This window comes from Eschrichtius robustus, chromosome 13, assembly GCF_028021215.1.
Source record: "Eschrichtius robustus isolate mEscRob2 chromosome 13, mEscRob2.pri, whole genome shotgun sequence".
In the NCBI taxonomy this organism is placed as follows: domain Eukaryota; kingdom Metazoa; phylum Chordata; class Mammalia; order Artiodactyla; family Eschrichtiidae; genus Eschrichtius; species Eschrichtius robustus.
In genome coordinates, this window is record NC_090836.1 from 95,119,047 (window position 1) to 95,126,999 (window position 7,953).

General features: G+C 50.4%; 1 pseudogene; it reads right to left on the reverse strand.

Moving 5' to 3' along the window:
• Positions 1-6,495: 6,495 nt before the first annotated feature.
• LOC137775898 (serine palmitoyltransferase small subunit A pseudogene) lies at positions 6,496-6,704 on the reverse strand (annotated as a pseudogene).
• Between the last annotated feature and the right edge of the window lie 1,249 nt (positions 6,705-7,953).

The window sequence follows — 7,953 nt, forward strand, 5'->3', positions numbered from 1 at the left end:
TGGATGCCAGGTAGGGACTTCTCAGAGCAAAGGTGGGGGAGCTGGGGGGCTGGGGAGGGGGAAAGCAGGGGGAAATGTCCCGAGGCTGCTCTCCTCTGCTCTTGTTTGGATCTCAGACCCACCCGGGAGCTCCATCTGGGAGCATCCTGCCGCCATGGGGTCCTGGTGATGGGGGATGGGCACACGGATACGGAGGAGGCTGGTGGACCTGCCCCACCCTCTTAGGCTGCTTTACTAGTTAAAGTATCTGTGAAGCGAAGGGCCACCTCTCAGGATCCTAAAAGTTAAAATTCTTTATGAATCAGGAGCCTCACAGCACAGACCCTTAGGTTTGAGGCTGGAGAAGAACTCTTGGATCAATGTTTTTCAAACTGCAGGTTGTGACCCACTGGTGGATCTTGAAATTAATTTAGTGAGTAACACTCAGATTTTTTTTTTTTTTAATTTATTTGGCTGTGTTGGGTCCTAGTTGCGGCACGTGGGCTCTTCGTTGCAGCATGAGGGATCCTTCGCCGCGGCACGCAGGCTTCTCTAGTTGCAGTGTGTGGGCTTCTCGGCATGCGGGCTTCTCTCTAGTTGTGGTGCGCTGGCTCCAGAGCACGCGGGCTCAGTAGTTGGGGTGCGTGGGCTTAGTTGCTCCGCGGCATGTGGGATCTTAGTTCTCCGACCAGGGATCGAACCCGTGTCCCCTGCATTGGAAGGCGGATTCTTAACCAATGGACCACCAGGGAAGTCCCCGCACTCGGAATTTAATAATAATAATGATCACACCGATAACAAAATAGAAGAGAAAATATCAGAGTAAGGGTAAGTTGTCTCATGAGACTCTTGTTTCAGTTTTGGGTGTTGTGCCAGGTTGTGATGTAATGTACATCTTACTCCTGGTCACAGCCAAGAAACCTTGAAAAGCCACTGCCTTAGGTTCCATGTCTAACCCTTTGCTCACCAGCAGGAGAAAGTGAGCTGGCATGCAAGGCCCTTCCCATCTGGCCCCAACCTACCTGCCTCAGCTCCTGGCTCACCCAGCAGAGCTCATGTTCCGGACACACCCCAATGGGGACCCCACCCCAGCAGCTGCATTCATTCACATCTCTTTGCCTCCTTCAAATTCCCGTCAGACTGACGCCCAATCCTGCCTTCACCCAAGGAGGCCCTGTTCACAATTCACATGACACTCCACCGGGCAGGATAACCCCTTCATTGTTGGCAGCCCCATGATTTGCCCCAGCACAGCACTCACCCTCTGTAAATCAACTGGTCCATATTGGGGGATGGGGGGGAGCGGAGGAGGGGGGAGAGCTTAGCACACTCTGATTTAATGAATGAATGAAATGTTTCCTTTAAAATAAGTGAGTGTATATTGACTGAAGGTTGAATTGCTCTGGGTCTGGGGGTCCTGGTGCAAAGGTTTACGGCTTTTAATAGTCATCCAACAATTGCTGTGCACCTACTAAGCGCCATGCACCCTACAAGCTACTGGGGACACTAGACCAACCAGAGTAAGGCGACTTTCCTTGAGGAATTCATGGTCCAATGTGAGAGACAGGCATGTCAATCACCGTCCCAGTGTGATAACAGCCCCAGTAAAGACACATGCAAAGGGACCCCATGGAGCTGATGACTACGTACCAGCATCTAAGAGGATGACAAGAGCCACCGGGGAAAGGACTAAAGCAGGTCAGGGTGGGATGGGGGTCTTCCAGGCAAAAGGCAAAAACTCTCCTGCTACTTTGTAGGTTCTTCATAGCACCTGACATTTTAAAATAATTTTTTAAACACTGATTTCTTTAACTCCTCCACTAGACCGTACGCTCCAGGAGAGGGGGCTTGGCTGCTGCCTTGCTGCACTGCTCACCACTGCTGAACACCATTTCTGGTGCTGCGTCCTAGCGAATTAAATATTTGCTGAATGAACATTCAGGAAACTGCAAATGGTTCAGGTTGACCTGAGAGGAAGTGGTAGGAAAAGGGGCTGAGGGGTCTGTGGGCCCCAGACCACGGGAAGGCTGCCCTGCTAAGGGCTGGGTCTTTTTCCTGCAGGCACAAGGGAGCCCCGTGGAGGGGTTTATAACGGAGACACGTAGTAAGATTCAGGGTTTAGAAAATTCCTCTGGGGACTTCCATGGTGGTCCAGTGGTTAAGACTCCGTGCTCCCAATGCAGGGGCCCCTGGCCGGGAGCTAGATCCCGCATGCATGCCGCAACTAAGAGCCCTCACGCCGCAACTCAAAAAGAGCCCGCAGGCTGCAACTAAGACCCGGCACTGCCAAATAAATAAATAAATACTAAAAAAAAAAGAAAAGAAAAGGAAGAAAAAAGAAAATTCCTCTGGCCCCAGTGTGTGGAATGGGTTCCTGGGACCCAGGTGGGCAGGCAAGAAAGCGAATGGAGAAATAACCCAGGCGGGGTGACTTGAGTCTAGAGGCAGCCGAGTGGCGCGCTCTGGCGCGGAGGAATTTGCATGCTGCAGGCGTGCGCAGCCAAGGCCAAGGCCAATCTGGGCTCCCTGGGGGCGTCAGCGGCTCACGCCTCCCCTCCTCCCGCCGCACATGGGCAGGAGAAGGCCTCCTCCACTCTGCCAGGCTCAGCGCAGCGGCAGGAGGTCCAGGTCAAACCTCAGGCAGTTAGCACGCTCAGTTTTGCCTCTGCACTCTTTATACTTTCATCTTATTTTTCTCTTTTAAAAAGTCAGCTCACACTTTAACACATGCATGTATTTTTTTTAATTAATTAATTTTTTTTTTTTTTGGCTGTGTTGGGTCTTCGTTGCTGCACGCGGGCTTTCCCTAGCTGCGGCGAGCAGAGCGGGAGCTACTCTTCCTTGTGGTGCGTGGGCTTCTCATTGCGGTGGCTTCTCTTACTGCAGAGCACCGGCTCTAGGCGCGCAGGCTTCAGTAGTTGTGGCCTGCGGGCTCTAGAGTGCAGGCTCAGTAGTTGTGGCGCACGGGCTTAGTTGCTCCGTGGCATGTGGGAACTTCCCGGACCAGGGCTCAAACCTGTGTCCCCTGCATTGGCAGGCGGATTCTTAGCCACTGAGCCTCCAGGGAAGACCACATGCATGTATTTTTAAAGTGAACATTAGATGAATGTATGAAGGATTATTGTACTATTGTTCTCTATGCCCCTGTATGTGTGAACATTTTCATACTAAAAACATTAAGCAAATATGTCACCACCATGTATATATGGAAAGCCAAGTGCCATACATAGTCATTCTAAAATCTCGATGGAAACTCTTAAATCATCATCACACACACACATACATACACACACACAAGTCATGTGTTTAAATTTACCTAGCTCCTATCTCTTGCCCAAGGCTCCCAGTCTGAGACCTGTCTTTCCTTTGCTAAAAAGAGAGATTGCTAAAGTGTTAGGGAAATCTGGCAAAAGACACTCTCCTTGACGCTAACCAGGATTTACTGCAACGTGAAAAAAGAAGCACCTCGTTGTTTTTAAAAACTGCACCCATGCTCCCTAACACTGGCAAACAAGTCCAAGGGCTAAGGCTGAACTCAAAGTCACAGACACCAGGGGTTCGGGTTACCTGCGACCCTCGGGGACGCGAAGCCAGTAAGCAATGTGGCTATATTCGAACCCAAGTCGTGTGGTTCTTGAGTGTTGGCTCTTACTGAGCCATACCATGCAAATTGGCGGAGGCCACCGACTTTTTAAAAGTTGAGTTCGATGCCAGGCACTCAGCAGGCGCCCGGTGGGCTGGGCCGTCCTTGAAAGGAGGCTGATTTTCCTCCCACCCAACACGGGCTTTCGGGTAGCCCAGCACTACCCGCTTCCCCAACTTTCTGCCTCAACCACTCCTGCCCGCTCGCTCCGCGGGTCCAAGGCTCCGGCGAGCGGGACGGAACCGGTGCAGGTGCTCGGGACCCGGGCCTGGGCCGGGTGTGGCCGGGGGTCGTGCGTGCCCCAAAGGGAGCCGGCGCCCCAGGGCAGCCGCCCCCGGCGGCAAGGCGAGGCGAGGAGGGGCGACGCTTCCCGGCAGGAAGGCGCTGAGGGGTGCGGCCTTGGAAGGTTGCCCCTGGCGGGCGGGCTGCAACGAGAAGCCGGCAGATGAACGCAAGTGACGACAGCTGCTTCAACGAGGCGCTCGGCCCGAGCTCACCTTATATGGGCAGGCACGGCGCGGGCGGGGCGGGGCCTGCGCGGGCGGGGCGGGGCGTCCTACCCTGCGGGCCCCGCCCCTAAGCCCAAAGAACCTCTGCGGGAAACTTTTCTGCAAGGGTGGGCCCATGCAGTGATGCCCCCTGGTGCCCAGAGTACCTTTCGGGACTCCCCCCGCGCCCGTCTCCAGGCTGAGACCCGCGCCGGCCCCGTCTCACACGGGCTGAACTTGACTGACTCCCTTTGTGATTGTGGGCGGGCTTCTTCACCTCAACGCGGTCGCAGGTCCTTACTGGGGTACCTGGGGGGCGACGGGGGTAGCTTTAGTGACCGCATCTTGGAGCGCTCACTCACCGGGTCTTAGAGTCAGAAGGTGCGCCTTCCCGGCCGGGTCTGTCCCAAGTGGATGCCTTTCCTAACGCGCACTAAGGAAGTCTCTGTAACCCCAGGCTCAGCCTAGGGCCTGGCTAAACATTAGCCATTGATCCATCGGAAGTGTTTGGTTGACTGAGCCCTTCTTGGTGGGACAAGCCTCCTAAACCTAAGAGGAAGTGTCCAGCATCAGTCAGCCCGCTGGTTACCCGACCTCCTGTCTTCTCCCTCCACATCCTCCTCACTGCCCAGATCATTTTACCACCCTAATCTGTCCAATTGCTCTTCTGGGACCTCCACTCCTTACAGCCCTTCACAGACTCCCAGGTGCCCACAGGCTGTGTTGAAAGGGGAGCAAAATATACCACCCCGGGGGCTTCCCTGGTGGCGCAGTGGTTGAGAATCTGCCTGCCAATGTAGAGAGCATGGGTTCGAGCCCTGGTCTGGGAAGATCCCACACGCCGCGGAGCAACTAGGCCCGTGAGCCACAATTACTGAGCCTGCGCGTCTGAAGCCTGTGCTCCGCAACAAGAGAGGCCGCGATAATGAGCGGCCCGCGCACCGCGATGAAGAGTGGCCCCCACTTGCCGCAACTAGAGAAAGCCCTAGCACAGAAACGAAGACCCAACACAGCCATAAATAAATAAATAATTAAAAAAAAAATATATATATATATATATACCACCCCAAAATACACCTCTTTGGTGTATGAAACATGAGAGAAGCTCTGAAAACTTAGTGTAAGTTACCTTTTTGGAAGAAACATTTACATTTATAAGGGAAATCTCTATTTGTAAGGGTGTCTCCCTCTCTGTACCAGGGAGAGTAGGATGGCTCTTAATCTCTAGAAACTCTTATCCAAGGAGAAGGTAAGGACTTAAATCTGCATAACAACCTTACCCGCCTTTACTGTGCTTTTCATGGTCATCTCCCATAACTGATTCTCAGCCCCAACATTTTTTTTTTAATTTAATGAGTTTACATCAAAAAATTAGGTAGTCATTTTACATTTAAGGAATAAAAATCTTAAAAAAAAAAAATACAGAGAGTAAGGGGATTTTAACCAAGTTTACATTTCTTTTTGCTATGGTTTTTAACAATTCATCTCATCATACTGCAATGTGCAAATGCATTTGCAGCACCCATTACAATCATGAAACTAAATTTAAGGAAGTACATTGTTACTAATGGCCTTCAGAGGAAACTGATTTACCTTCTATTAAAAACTCTACAGTGTATAAGCATTACTTAATTATGCTACTTAACCACCATTTTTCACAAGAACCATCACCAAAGTTTTCTGGAAATGAGCCCACAAAAGAATTAAATATTTAAAAGGTGAAATGTTCCTTATTTTAACTTTAGCAAGGTCTTTCTTTTTCATTGTTAAGAAACACTTTAAGAGTTTTAAAGCAAAAGCTGTTAAGAGTAGAGTCCAGATAGCTAAAACTGTAATCCTGAGTTCAAGCTTACACATACGTCTTTTGTAAATAGTTCTCAATAAAATATTCTCTCTCCCCAGCCCCTTGCCCCTAATCTTGAATCTTTTCTTACAAAACTTTGGTCAAGAGTAGAAATATAACCAGGCAGATGTATATGCCGTACGACAGCAAGAATGGCAAAGCCCAACAAATGAGTTTGAGTTTTGGAAATAGAAGGCAATTAAAATGTACTCAAAGTTACATTAAGAAAAGCTTTCACTGGGTAATATTGAAACAGTCACAAAGGTTAAGAAAATACTGATATCAAAGTGCAAATGATTACAATGTTAAAATAGAAAAAAACTACTATACAAGAGCCTCTTTTAAAATGAAAAATAAAGAACACAACACACACACGAGTAAGGACTGTTTTCCTGTTCTACTCAAGAATTTTAGTCTTTATATTCATAGGGTTGGTTATGTTGACATCTAGTAGAGTTTCTTATGACATCTGACGAAGTCTCATTCCGATTTCAGATGGTGGCTCTTCTCTAAGGAACCTCTTGGTTTCGGTCACATCTTGGTCACTGTACAATTTCAAAGTAGTGCAGTATCGCCATGATGTGCTGAGGCGTGAAGACATATCCCGTGTATAGTGCCATCCCCACATGGAGACCAGCATGGAATTGAATACAGTCCGCTCCCAGGGCTCCAGCATGTAGCGTGCCATGACCGGCAGCTACTGGTAGTAGAACCAGGACATCTGCTTCCAGGCCCGCACCAGCGCCATCCCTGCCACGCACCTCCCGTGTTGCAGCCAATCATCAGTCTGTCCAGCCAGAAGAGTTACTCAGTTTCCTGGGAATCTCCCACGTATACAGAAGGTATACATGTTACTAAACTTTTGTTTGTTTTTCTCCTGTTAACCTGTCTTATGTCAATGCATTTCGCTGGAGGCATCATGCTGTTCCATGCGTCCCTCCAAGAAAACCCTTCCTTTGCACACACTCAGACATATGCTCATCCTTCAAAAGGGTACCTCTTAATGTCCTCCCCTTGACTTCTCTACTGATTACTTAATCCTTCTGAGCTTCAACTTCTTCAGCTGCAAAATGAGGATAAATTAATGCTCACCTCACTATGTTATTGTGAGGGTCCAATGAGTTAATGTCTGTACAACGCTCAAGACAGTGTGTCGAACAAATTCATCTGACTGTGTTCACCCACGCTCGTGCTCCGAGTTCCATGAGAGCTGGGCTCTTCTTTCTCCGCCGTGCATATCCTGCGCCTGGCACAGGTGCTGATTTTTTGTTCTCGGTGGTGAATGAGTGAATTTCAGGTGGTGGGGGGAGGGGTGGAGGCGGTGCCTCACGGGAATGGCCACCACTCACATTGAAAAAATAGACCACACATCTGCTGGGATGTAGCATCTCCTGCCTTTCCCTCCACAGCCTCCCCAGGGAGCTTCAGGGCACCCCGGGAGGGGTGTAGGATAACTATCGATCCCCTTGTCCAGGTGAACCTCTGAGGCATGCAGAGGTGAAATTACACAGTGAGAGGCAGAGTCAAGACTCGTCCCCTTTTAGCACTCAAAGTCCTGTGTCCCGGGGACCCCCTTAAGTCTCAGGCAAACCAGGATGGTTGGTCATTCCAGATCAAGTTCCAAACCCTAGTCTGTGAGGAACCCCACCTCCGCCCCCCTCTGGGCCCGTGTCATTGTCCCCAAGTTTTTTAGTGAGTTTCTTGAAGAGGAGACAATGCCCTCCAGTCCAGAGGGTCTGGGCCGCTAAAAAAAATCAGTCTCCCTCTTACTCTTTCTTACTCACTCCAAAATTCAAACTCACAGCACAGTCGGGATGGGGGGGAAGAGAAGGGCGCAGACTTGGGGCTAGGGGTTCAGCTCACTTTGACAGCCTCATGGCCACTCCTGTGACTGGAGAAGGAGGCTCCTCAGGGCCCTCAGGCTGGCGGGGGAGAGGGACGTGTGGACACATGGCATCAGTCTGGTGGCTGGCCAGCTGGAGAAGGGTCTCTGAAGGGCC